The 13,034-nt window shown below is 38.8% G+C and overlaps 1 protein-coding gene across 3 annotated transcripts in view; it reads right to left on the bottom strand.

Moving 5' to 3' along the window:
• sorbs3 (sorbin and SH3 domain containing 3) overlaps nucleotides 1–12,577 on the bottom strand; it is a 58,254-nt gene extending 45,677 nt beyond the window's left edge. The window contains exon 1 of one of the 3 annotated variants that reach the window (XM_067413239.1): nucleotides 12,296–12,577. The gene's annotated coding sequence lies outside the window, so the exon portion shown is untranslated. The remainder of the gene's footprint in view (nucleotides 1–12,295) is intronic. The other 2 variants (XM_067413238.1, XM_067413237.1) reach the window with 2 other exon arrangements.
• Nucleotides 12,578–13,034: the final 457 nt, after the last annotated feature.

Raw genomic sequence — 13,034 nt, 5'->3', positions numbered from 1 at the left:
TTTTTAAAAATACCTGCATGTAATTACATCTGTATTTAATTTCTGTAGTTGCATTTGTAATAACACTTTTGACACTTCCCTTCAACCTAACCCTACCCTTAAACTGACCCACAAACCACACCTGTCCCTAACTCTACCCCTTTCCCACCTCAATATCAGCAAAAGTTTTTTGCAATACAATATGAACACAATAAGCACATTGTACTTCTTTTTAAATGTAAGTACAGAGTAGTTAAGGCCACCTAATATAAAGTGGGGCCGCAATGGGTTGCACAGTAAAGTGGATCCAGGTAGAACATAAACACCAGTGACTTCTATGAAAACTGTACATCAGCCAGCCAATTACAATAAAGCTTCTGATTTTAGAAAGCTTGTAGTGTATGCACCAGACGGTCTTGTTAATGTCCAGTTAATAGGATAGTTCATGCAACAACAAAAAATTCTCTCACCCTTATTTCATTCCAAACCTGTTCGAACAGGGCCTAAAATTAACCCTCGCCAAATGCGAGTAAAAAATCTGTTAGCAAGTATGTGAAACGGTGTCAATCATCAGTTGTCCGGTAACCTTTTATTGAAATATTCAAGCACATGAAGAGAGTAGGGGAAGGGAACTCGTTACCGAAGCACACGCCCAGAAATCTGCGAATCAGACAGCACGCAAACACAGAATTGAGCTCTCTTTCACATCTTCTTGCACTTGAACAGACATATTCAAGCAAAATAATGTCAAAAGGCCCGTTCTGGAAAGTATCCTCATAATCCTTGTCAGTTACGTCTTAGGGTAGGGGCACACCAATAGCGCTGATGAAAGCCACCTGTGTTGTGTTGAACTTGAGCACACTGAAAAAACTACAGCCATCTGTCAACTAGCATGCGCATTCTGCTCCTCCGTCCAAATGAGACAACTATCAATTTCTGCAGATATATTCATCATTTTAAAAAGGGAAACTGACACTGCAGCCTGCAGATTTACAAACCGTGAACCAAGCAGTGCGTGCTTACCATTTTGAATATCAATCATGCTGATCTTTCTTTATTCAACTCCGCTCGTGTTGTTATGAACATTCACAAAATAACCAGAGGGCGTCCGACTAGAGGCAATGGTATGGAATACACCGGAAAAAAATAAGACGGGCAACGTTCAAAAAAGGCCCAACGTTGCCCAATTGCCGGTTGTCAGCTCGGAGTGTCCTGGGCTTTAAGTGAAGGCAAACAGTTGAGAAAGAAAACCCATGTGTATCAATATATTGGATCCGTGCAGCTCTTAAAGTGACAGCAGCCGAAATATTCCTCCTACTGTCTGTGTCCTAATCAAATAACAGAAGACAAAGAACAATTACTCACTCTGCAAAATTTAGTTGTAGGCCTTGGCCCTGCGTATGACTTGCTTTCTTCTGTGGAACACAAAAGCCCATGCTGTCTGTAATTAATGTTTGTTACCTATGTTTTTCATGTTGTATTGTAAATGTAGTGCGATTTGGAACTGCAATCACTCCACAAATGTCCAATGCCCATCTATGTATAAACTGCTTGTTATTTACTGTTATTGTGAAGCGTCCTTGAGCTTGGGAAAGGCGCTATATAAATGAAACGTATTATTATTATATTATTATTAAAAGAAGATGTCTCTTTTTGTCTATCCAATGAAAGTCAATGGGGTCCAATTTTGTAATGGACCTTATTAACTTTCTTTAAATTAACAAAAAATAGCTTAAACATTCTTCAGAATATCTTCTGTGTTCTGCAAAGAACATGCTTTTAAATGGCATGAGGTTAAATATCTCTTTTAGGCTGCGACTACTCTTGAGTACTCTACTCTTGAGATAGACCAACGTTTTGCTCTCAGGTTAAAGTTTGGCCAGTTTCATGGGAAAAGCACATCTAAAAATGTCAAAACCTATTACTCTGCTCTTAATTTAGGTCTTATCTGCGTTTCATCTTGTTTAATAGGAACCGACATGCAGGAAATCTGTCACACGTAAATGAAAAATCATTAACATTTAATCAGGTTTCTGCTTTTTATGAGCCACTAAGAGTTCCGGCACCAACATTATTACGGCCTTTTGCTCCAAGCAGCGAACATGCATACCATCTGTGAGGAGTAACAAGTTTGATTAGGACACAAACTCTGCTTAATGAATGTCTGCTAGACTGCAGGGGTCAGTAAGTTAATTACTGCGGTCAAATCATTTGCACATGTTGATGATAAATCAAGCCGCAGTGATGCTCTATGTGGGAGTGTTGCTTTAGTCAGATTGTTTTTAATAAAACCGTATAACCACAAGCTCCATTCATTGTATAATTGCATTATAATTCGTTTTGATCAATGAGATGGTCTAGCCCGCATTAGTCCTGCTAGGCAATGTTATATTTATTCATACGCTGTTTAATATCAAGCAACACATTCAAGATGTTCATACTGACCTATGACAAGCTCTGACAGAAAAGTATCCATTCGCATTCCTCTGTCTGTAGTCAATTCTAGAGCACATATTCCCAATGACATCATGGCTGGATCGTTCCCTGTGTCGCATTCGCCTTCAGGTGGTTTTATTTTGGGAGATAACAATTTAACAGCCTAATCATAGTATCACGTCCTTCTTTCATGGTCTTTCTTTTATATTCTTTTTAAATAGTTTGAAAACCATTCACATGCTCAAACTCTGCGGGAATCCAAGACTTTCAGGAAATAAGTAGAAAAGTGAAATCATGTTTTCCACAGGAAACTTTATAGGGATAGTTCACACAAATATGAAACTTATGTCATCATTTACTCATCCGTATGTTGTTCCAAAGCGTATGACTTTCGTTCTTCCATGAAACCTAAAAAGTGAATTTATGAAGAATATCCTGGAGGCTTTTTTTTTCAATATAATAAAAGTGAATGAGAATGGGGGCCATCAACCCTCAAAATGGCCATAAAAGAACTAGTTCATATGGCTTATGCGTTATATATCAAGTCCTCTAGTGGAAGACGATTTCTCTAGAAAGGTAGTAGCAATGTCAGATTCGATATACAAATCATTCTTTTGAGTTTGATCTTTTGAAATTTACCAACTCACTGGATGGGAAGATTATAAGTGCATAACATGCTAAACTAAAGTTTGACTTCATCTAGACCGCATTTATGAGGCTTTTATGATGCTTTTGAGTTGTTTTTGAAGCTTCGGTCCCCATTAATTGTAACTGCATGTCCTTTTTTAGAGACAGAAACCTTGAACAACATAAAGAGGATGAGTAAATGATGACATTTTTGGTTGAAGTAATCATTTAAATCGTACGTCACCAGTTTCCTGGTATATGTATTTCAAGTCTCTTGTATGAGGGAGTGACCTAAGGAACATTTATGATTATGAACGAGCTCCACCCGTCTACTCAGCAGTTCCAGTGACTTCAGTAGGGAAGGATTGCACTACAATTTAAACAAATGTGAACAGCTCTTACATAATACTGAGTCACATGTACAGCGGGTATGGTACGTTTTTACAGACGCTCTTTGGCCATCAGTTGGTGTATTTAAACTACATGTTTTTTTTAATTATTTATCTATTATTTATTCTAGATATTATGAGATTTTGGAACTAAATTGTAGGAGTAGGGCATTGTATTGTAGACACATCATTCCTCAAAGATAATGACTGTTAGTGCAAAGGTGCTCCTGACAGCTGTGATGTGACAGTTTGTTTTAGCATGCACGAGCACATGTACACAAGATAGCATTTGATAAGATAAAGGCAATCTGTAATTAATATATATAGTGATACCGTGTGTGTTTAAAGCTACTTGTTTCTATGAACCAGAATATCTGGTTAACATCTGCTTTTATTTCATTTTCGCGTTAAAATATCTAAATGTAAATATCCCTTTGAAAAAGTGCAACATTTTTAAGTGTATTGTAGTGAACTTCAAATCCTATAAATATATTTTAAAAACTGTACATGCAGATGTCACGTTTGATCTGTGTTTGAGTTAGTTTTCACTGTTTCTAGATCAGTTTCCTTTGTCTGTGATCTTTTTTTTGCCATGGTTTTTAATTTGCCCTTCCGCAGTCCTTACAACCCACTCGGTGTCTGAAATCACTTACTCTTTTTCATTCACGTTTTTTTTTTTTTTTTGCTGCTAGTTTCAGCCCTAACGCAGTTATCATTTTCATGTCCAGCCCCACTTTGTTTAAATTGCAAATGCACTCATCCCTATCTGTTCACACATGGGCATGCTGGTATGAAAACATGCACAAAAATGCTGGATTAAAAACAACCCAAGTTGGGTTAAAAATGGACAAACCCAGAAATTGAGTTGTTTTAATCGGTCCATTCACTGGGTTCAAACAACCCAATTTCTGATTTTGTCCATTTTCAACCTAATTTGGGTTGTTTTTAACCCAGCATTTTTTTAGAGTGTGGTGTGTTCAGGTATATTGTTTGCACATTGCTATCTTGAGGTAACTTAAATAAACTGCGCCGCAGTATTGTTTGTGTTATTTAAAGGGCGCGTTAGTAATATGTCCCTATAGGTGTGTGCACAACGCGTATACACTCTGCTTATTACACACACATTTTCAAATATAAAAAAAAAAAGGATTCCTCTCTGGAGAAGCATTCAGGCTTTCCGTTCACAAATTCCGCCATGCAAATATAGCGAATCCACCATGGTGCAAGTGCAACTGGCTTTTAAAGGGAATGGGAGATGAGACTCTGATTGGTTTATTGCACATTACATCCAAAACACACCCACGAGTCATTAAGAAACTAGGTAAAGAACCCTTTTGGACCATGGACCATTTTTCATCGTTAAACTAGCAAAAGTGTATTCGGACAGAAGAGCACCTGCGCCATACGCTTTAGATCATACACTCAGATCGTTAAAATAGGACCCTGAGAGCGTCGGAAGGGCTGCCACTTTTGTATAGTTTGTCCTTGTTGTCAATCATTTGGAGCTTAGCACACTGGCAGCTCCAGTGAATAGATTTATCCTGAAATCTGTCATGGAAACTATGCATAAACCTTAATCAAACAACTTAATAATCAATTAAAATAGAATTCATGCCTGTATGATATTACGCTGTATCCACATTGGACCAACGCTTTGGAAAATGTCCGATTTTTTGTTCTCCCCAAACCAGTTCACCAGAAATCCTGCTTTGAAGCTAATATCATTATGGTTACAGTGACGGGTTTAGGGATCAGTGTTTGGTGTGGGAAATCAGTACTGTGATTGACATGCCCAATAAAATTGGGCGGAGTTTCTGCTGAACTGGTTGAGGGGGTGGAATCACGCTTGGAAAATGGATAGACGAATGATTCCACTGCAGGCGCTGGAAATTCACTCAACTGTGCACAACTCTCCCAGTACATTGTGGGTATTCTCTAGCCGTTGAGCGTACATTAGTTGTTGTGGTGCATTGTGGGATTAAATGAGTGTACTCAAATATGTCCACTATGGTTTCGGCAAAAAAGTCTGAGTGGACAAATGGATGTACTCTCAAATAATGGCCAATTTAAGGGTAGAAGGGGCATTTTTGGCCTTTGTCTGATCTCGTCTTTTGCCCCCATGTCCCAAGAACCAGTATTTTGAGTTTGTTTTATTAAAGAAAGCTGCTTGTAATTGGATCCAGCTCTTTATTTTTCTCTTTGCTGCCTCAACAATGTTGATAACAGATAATTGCATATTAATTCAATAAAGAATGTACACTTAAACAAAAACTTAAATGCTTATATAATGCAGTGAAGCATGTTGAACGTGCCAGCCACTGGCATTATTGCCAGTGAGGGAATGGAATGGTGATTCATTTGTCTTGTTGACAGCAGTTTGGATCTTTATATCATTGTCCAAAGATCAAAGGTCGAAAGAGGCAGAGGTCAGTTTGAGGCTAAATATTCTGCTTTTCAGGACAAATTTAAATATGCATAGACCTTTTATCAAAAGCCATAATAGCCAAGCCGAAGATAGAACTGTACTGACCAGATTTCATTGTTTCTATGTCAAAACGCAGAGAAAAAGTTTGTCAAATTTGTCGGCGGTTGACCTTGATAACAATAGCAAGCTCATACTTCGGTGTGAGAAAACCCCTCACTGAAACCCTGTTCATGTGAGGGTAATGCACACTGAAAAGGGTTTAACATAGATTTGATTCAAGAATTAAACTAGCTGACCACCTTATTGTTCTCGTGGGAAAGATACCAAAGTAGGGGTCACATTGAGTATGTAGACATTTATTGCTTCTTAAGAGCCTTCAAAGGTGTCCATTCAATCATTAACAGACTCACAGGATAACAGAGTCATTGGATCCATGTGTTTAACTACAGTTCATAGTCAGCACGAAATAAACATTTTGTTTAACTGAGAGCGGTGTCTCAGCTCAGTACATTTTTTGACCATTTTGGTGAGTCCCAACTGTCTAAATATGAGCGCTTGCACACTATTCCCCAGCGAGCGATCAAATGAACTCTACCCTGCATCTCCATTTATTTTCACAACGGCATCTGGAAAATGTCCTGAGCGTGGGCGGGTTTGTTTGTTGCACTGGAGAAGATGATTATTCAATCATGTAGTTTATACAAATATATCTACTTTCATGATGAGTAATTAACTGTGCCTTTTAATTCGGTGTGCACATTTACACTAGATTCACATCCATTATATAATTAATATTTTATACACATCTACATCCTATATTCACTGGCCCCACTACTTGGACACACAGACTACACACATGTCTGTATTATATAGGAAAACACCTATTGCAAGTTAAAGGACAACTCTGGTGAGAAATTCACAGATGGTTACCGAGTAGATCGTTCTCTGGGATGCGTTTTCATGAAAATCGAATGTAAAGAGTTTTAACTCTAAAAACAGATTATCTTATAACACTTGTCAATGGGGCACAGGGTAAGTGAAAAACCACTAACAAGGCTCAAAACAGCCTCACACTAACACGGTAGCATGATGAGGGTCCCTACATGCAAACCGAAGCATTGAGAACTTTGTAAGTATACAAACACTTTAATAAGAAGATAAAGACAGTACATTACACGTTTACGGACAGGCGCCATCTTGGAAAACAAGACGAGTCGAGCCACGAATGCTGTGCTAAGTGATGAACTGTGACTTGGAATTTCACATGGTCCGTTGTTTCCGGAAGAAACAACTAAACGCAACAGAGAAAATAAATAAATAAAAATGAAAATGTCCATGTAATTAGATTTCATAAACTTAATTCCCATCAACCAGCTCACTTAGCACAGCATTCGTGGCTCGACTCGTCGAGACTGTTTTCCAAGATGGCACCTGTCCATAAATGCGTAATGCGTCTTTAAAAAGTATCTTCTTATTAAACTGTTTGTACACTTACAAAGTTCTCAGTGCTTCGGCTTGCATGTAGGGACCCTCATGTTAGTGTGCGGCTATTTTAAACCTTGTTAGTGGTATTAACTAGCGATTTAATTTCACTTACCCTGTGACCCCCCATAGACAAGCGTTATAAGCTAATCTGTTTTTAGAGTTAAAACTCTTTACATTCGATTTTCATGAAAACGCATCCCAGAGAACGATCTACTCGCTGACCATCTGTTAATTACCCCTAGGTTCATATCTCACCGGAGTTGTCCTTTAATTCTATAGAAAACTCTGAAAGCATTTGCTGATAATATTTTGCAACACAATGAAATTCATATAATTTACTTGTGGCTTAAGCATCCAGGTTTTTTTTTTTTTTTTTTTTTTTTTGTGGCCACTGCATATAGAATAGGCTATAGCAACAAAAAGAGATTATTCGCTTAATTGTGAACGAAAAACGTATTTTATTTCAAGTATTTCATGTATTTTGTATTAATCCTCATATAGATTATCAGTAATCCTCTCCATTGCCTGATAACTTCTGAATGAATCTTTTACCTCTTTGTTTATCAAATGAAGGTAAATGTCTGAGAGCACTTTTCTGCAGAGGTGTGTGTGCGTGTGTGTGTGCGTGTGTGTGTGTGTGTGTGTGTGTGTGTGTGTGTGTGTGTGTGTGTGTGTGTGTGTGTGTGTGTGTGTGTGTGTGTGTGTGTGTGTGTGTGTGTGTGTAGATAAAAGAGAGTAGGTAGACAAAGCATAGCATGACGTGAGACTGAGTCAAAAGATTCAACATCATGACTAGATCATATCATTTAATCGAGTCTGACTGGACGATATGAGTGAGATCTTGGGTAAAAGCAATTACGCGACATAAACAATAAAGTGAATTCGTACCTATCGTAGCCAAAACTTTGGTCCTAAGATTACGATCGTTTTGCTCAATATGACCCTTAATCCTTGTCTTGGATCATGTAGAGCTCTTTGAAGCTCCACTGAAACTGCAATTTGTACCTTCGACCCCATTGTAGTCCACTATATGGAGAAAACCCTTACTAAAAAACTTTAATTTGCTTAATGTGCTAAACTTAAGTAAAATTTGGGTTTAGCAGACAGAAACAGAACATTTTAAAGAAATATTTAAAGTGAAAAAGTGTAATTTCTGTGCAAAACATAATTGCTTTCTACAATACTTTTCAAACAGCTTTTTGGACACTTCTGCCAATGGTCAAACAAACGGATGCCCTTCCCCAAATTCACTTCATTGGCCAAGCTGTTGCTCTGCCAAGCTGTTGCTCTGCCAAGCTGTTGCTCTGCCAAGCTGTTGCTCTGCCAAGCTGTTTGGATGCTCACGCGAACAATATTTAGATCACACAGAAATGTCCAAACAAACAGTCCCTAATGAAACCCACGCCACAGATGTGTCACCGTTGGTTGCAGCAGAGATGAATCAGTGCAGCAGTCTTTATTCACAAAAAAACTCAAAACTTCACGAAACGCACAAACTGGAAAAAAAACAACCAATTAAACACAACGTGAACCAGACAATGAATGGAAATATACAAAGGGTTTAAATAGACAGCAAACAAGAGGGGCTAATAGACGATGCCATCATCCATTGCCGATGGCTGACAGACATCACAATGTTGAGCCAATGTTGACACAGACACACACACCACCGCAAATAATGAAGTTGTTTCCAATAACAATCTCAAAACAGTCCAATGAACACAATTTAAACACTAAAGATTTTATTGTGCAAAAAAACAGCAGTTTCTAGATATTTTACACAAACTAAACCAATGATATTCAAATGGCAGACCTCTGCATCTTTCCATCCGGACTGCGAGACCATTTTCCTGTTTCTTGAAGGGAGCAAAGCGTCAAAACAGCGGTGTGGATCACAACACAAGCACTCAGGATCGTTTGTTGTAATGATATTTCAGCACTATATCCTCTAGTAGTTTAATCTAAAGCCAAATGTGCTTATTTCAAGCCCTTTCAGCTCAGTGCGCATTCTCTCTTTCTCCAGACGTGCTTAACGCTAAAGCGCGACCTCCCGATGTCGATGTTTCACTGTTGACATGGTCTGATGCTAATTTGCTAGACATCGCCCAACAAGCCTGGGAAAACCCGGACAACTTCCGGCAAATGTAGATTTGCTCTGCAAGTAGTCTGGCAAAGAGCCCATTTCTAATCCGTTGTAAATGCAGCACGAATCAGAAACGTTGGGACAGGCTTTACACGATGACGACAGCGTAGCGACGGTGAAGCAGATTTTGTACATTACAAAGATGGATGCCGCTGTGGAACATCACTCGTTCGATTCAGCTATCGCGTCTGTTTTAAGCGATTTAAACTTTTCCTTTACTTTAAAACCCGAGCAAAGACAAACTCTCGGCTACCAGATGTGGATTACACCAGCTACTTTGATGAGGAGGATGGGGAGTGTGTGATCATGTGCTAACACCACACAGCCACTCTGGATCTGACCTTTCTGAGCTTATTTCCTCACACTAGATCTGTAGTCATGTAAACATTTTAAATAATTGTAAATAAATAAAAAACTAGTGTAACTATGCTCAACTCTGAAAATGTTCTGAAATGACAATTTTCCAAAGACTCATCGATATTATTTTATTTTCAAAATATTGCACATCGCGTTCTAATCGCAATACAAATGCCTTACAACGGGGGCAAATGCAATCGGAGCTCGATGTTTTCTGTTCGACCGTCAATTCGAGATGGTTCAGCCGGTCTGAGATGCTATTAGGTTTTCCAAATTTTGCAAAAAAGTTGATGGAGTGGCGGTGGACACCGGCTATTATCATATTTCTTTTACAACAACGGCAAAAGTCGTCGTCAGAAGCCATTGCAACATCTTCCTCGAAATCACAAACAGAGAATTGCTGTCTCAGATCTCCATCGTTCTGCATACGTCATTATCATCAACATCATCAAAGCAGTAACCATAGGAACAAACAGGGATAGAACGGAGGAGAACAGACTAGAAAACTAACGAACAGAACAGATAAGCAGATACAAAACCTGACAAATTGAGGGATATTGTGGGGAAAAAAAGATTTCTTAAGCTACACTTTTCAAGAGAGTTAGCATAGAAATGGCTTACTCATAGTTGTCTCTATGCTGAAAGTATTCTAGAATTAAAAATAACAAAAACAGCAGAACAAACCAAACATCTGCCTGTGTTTGATTGCTAACTTTTCTCCTCTAACTCTTTTACAGGTCTGTTGCTCTTGGCTTCTTGATGAATGCAAGTGGACACCATACAAGGATTTGCCGTGCGCCTGTTTACAATCTCCCGTTATTACATGATGCACACATTAATCAACAGCAGGTCCAACTGATCACCATGTATGGTCGTCCATCGCTTGACTCAGGGGGATGGTTCCAACAAACAATTTGATAGTGATGAGTCAAAATGGGCTCCTCCACATGGACTCTGTTCACCATCCAAAATCAACTACACTCTACAAAGCGTGGAGACTGTGAAACACCTGTTTGGACCTGTTGAAGACGATTCTAATCAGCATGACGTCTTTCCGTAAAGAAAATGTCATTTTTTGTACCCTTATGTAGGCTGGGAAATGCCCTATACTATGAGGGTCTCCATAATATGTCATGCTTATGTAATGGGAACTAAAGCACACACTCACGCTATACACATGAGAATATCCTCAGAGAGATCAGTGTGTGTTGCTTAGGTCGTTCTCATGGACCTGACAGCTTCAGAGGTGAGAAGGGAGACCTTTCCCTCCGTGCTTTTGTCAATGGACCACGCACTAATGGAGCTGACACTGAAGTCTGCATTAATTTGCCTTACAACGGTGAGAAACACCCATAGACTTGTAAAAGTGCTGGACATATTCAATGAGATTAAGCTGTCAGAGGAGCTCTCTGGGAAAATATCTTTAACTAACAGAAACTATAGCATGGGAATATTTGAAGTCAAAGTAGTCTGACCTCCAGTACATTTATTTCAGTCTTGATATTAGCTTTATATCTTGATGTATTATATCATATATCTCTAAGGTCGAGTCAACACATACATATGCACAATTTATTTGCACCGCAATATGTTGGTTATTTGAGATTTTTCGGTATCAGTTGATATTGGATATTCAATTGTACATTATCATTTCTCCTATATTTTACATTACATTTAGTGGTTTCTATTTCATGCCAACATAAAAGTTAATTGTTAAAACACTGATAATTAAAAAATACTGTTAAATTTAATCTTGAGATCTCGTGATAATCCATTTAATAGATTATTGTGATGCTAAGTTAATTTAAAATGTATTAACATTTTAGTTTTTAGTGTTTTATTTTTAATTTACACAAAATATTATAGAACTTTAATATCACCCTTTTTTAATAGTATATCAGTATTGTCCAGTCTTTTACAATTACATAACATAAACCAATTAAAATTCTAATTTATTACATCAAACAGAATGAATGTGCAAAAATATCTCACTTTAAATTGTCAAGAGACAAACTCTGTACACGAATAGAATGAAATTAGGGTCAAACTACTATAATCAAATGTCAAACAAATCACTCCACTCTTAGCAGTCAAATTCATTACAGGCAAAACAACTGTCTCGATAACGTCCAGCTAGCCTACTTGAAACCAAATTACTTTCGACAGCTACACAGAAATATCACTGTAAACGGAGACAGGACTTCGTATTTTGGCTTTTCTGCCGCATTTCTGCTCTTTTCCACTGCTTTGAAAACTCTCACCAAAGACCCTTTAATCCTTCAAAGAGAGTTAAGAATCAACTTCAGAAGTAATGCGGTCAACCAGTTTAACACAACCCTGCCAAAGCTTGGCCAAAAAGAACTGCAGGAAGAAATGAGTTTACATTATCATTGTACTGTTTTACACTCACGCAACAGGCTGATGGCTGTCAGATGGGAAAAAAAATCAACTCACCGGTTTGCGTGGGTGTGTATGCGTGTGACAGCACTGCCACGCACAGATTTCCCAGGATGACAAACACAATTCCCAAAGTGCTGGTTGGTCTGCTTTGTAGAAAATAACCTTTCAGGTCCAACCTGCTCTTTCTGTACTTTCTCTCTCTTTTTGTCTGCGTTCACGGTCAGTCCCTCTTTCTCTCTCTCTCTCTCCCTCGCTGGTTTTTGCTCCCGTCTACTTAACCTCTGTTAAGTCCCTCTCACATACTGACACACACATGCTCTCTCTCTCTCTCTCTCTCTCTCTCTCTCTCTCTCTCTCTCTCTCTCTCTCTCTCTCTCTCTCTCTCTCTCTCTCTCTCTCTCTCTCTCTCTCTCTCTCCACCAGGACTTCCTGGTTGACAAGGGTTGCTATGGTAACATACAGACTGTGTGCAGAGGCCTGGCTCGCTTTTGGCTGCCTTCACTAAAGAGCATTTGAATAGGCAGTCAGCCTTTTGTGGCCATAAGGTGATATTTCACAGCACGGGGTTAAAGACTGGCGAATTCAAAGACCAAACCACATCCACCTCCTGACGTTTCTCCTCTCATTTCACTCTATTCTGTCCTTTCTGTGCTCCCACCCCACTGTTTTTCTACGAGCCACTGCTTGTGTGTGTCTGGCCATACATGGCCAACCAGAGGAGCACAGAAATGACTCAGTGAAAACAATAAACTGAGGAAGAGGACTTGAATTGAGAAACATGCCCTTAGATACG

This window comes from Pseudorasbora parva, chromosome 13 (assembly GCF_024679245.1).
Source record: "Pseudorasbora parva isolate DD20220531a chromosome 13, ASM2467924v1, whole genome shotgun sequence".
Lineage (NCBI taxonomy): Eukaryota > Metazoa > Chordata > Actinopteri > Cypriniformes > Gobionidae > Pseudorasbora > Pseudorasbora parva.
Note: the sequence above shows the minus strand (reverse complement) of the source record. Positions and strands in the feature narration are given on the sequence as shown.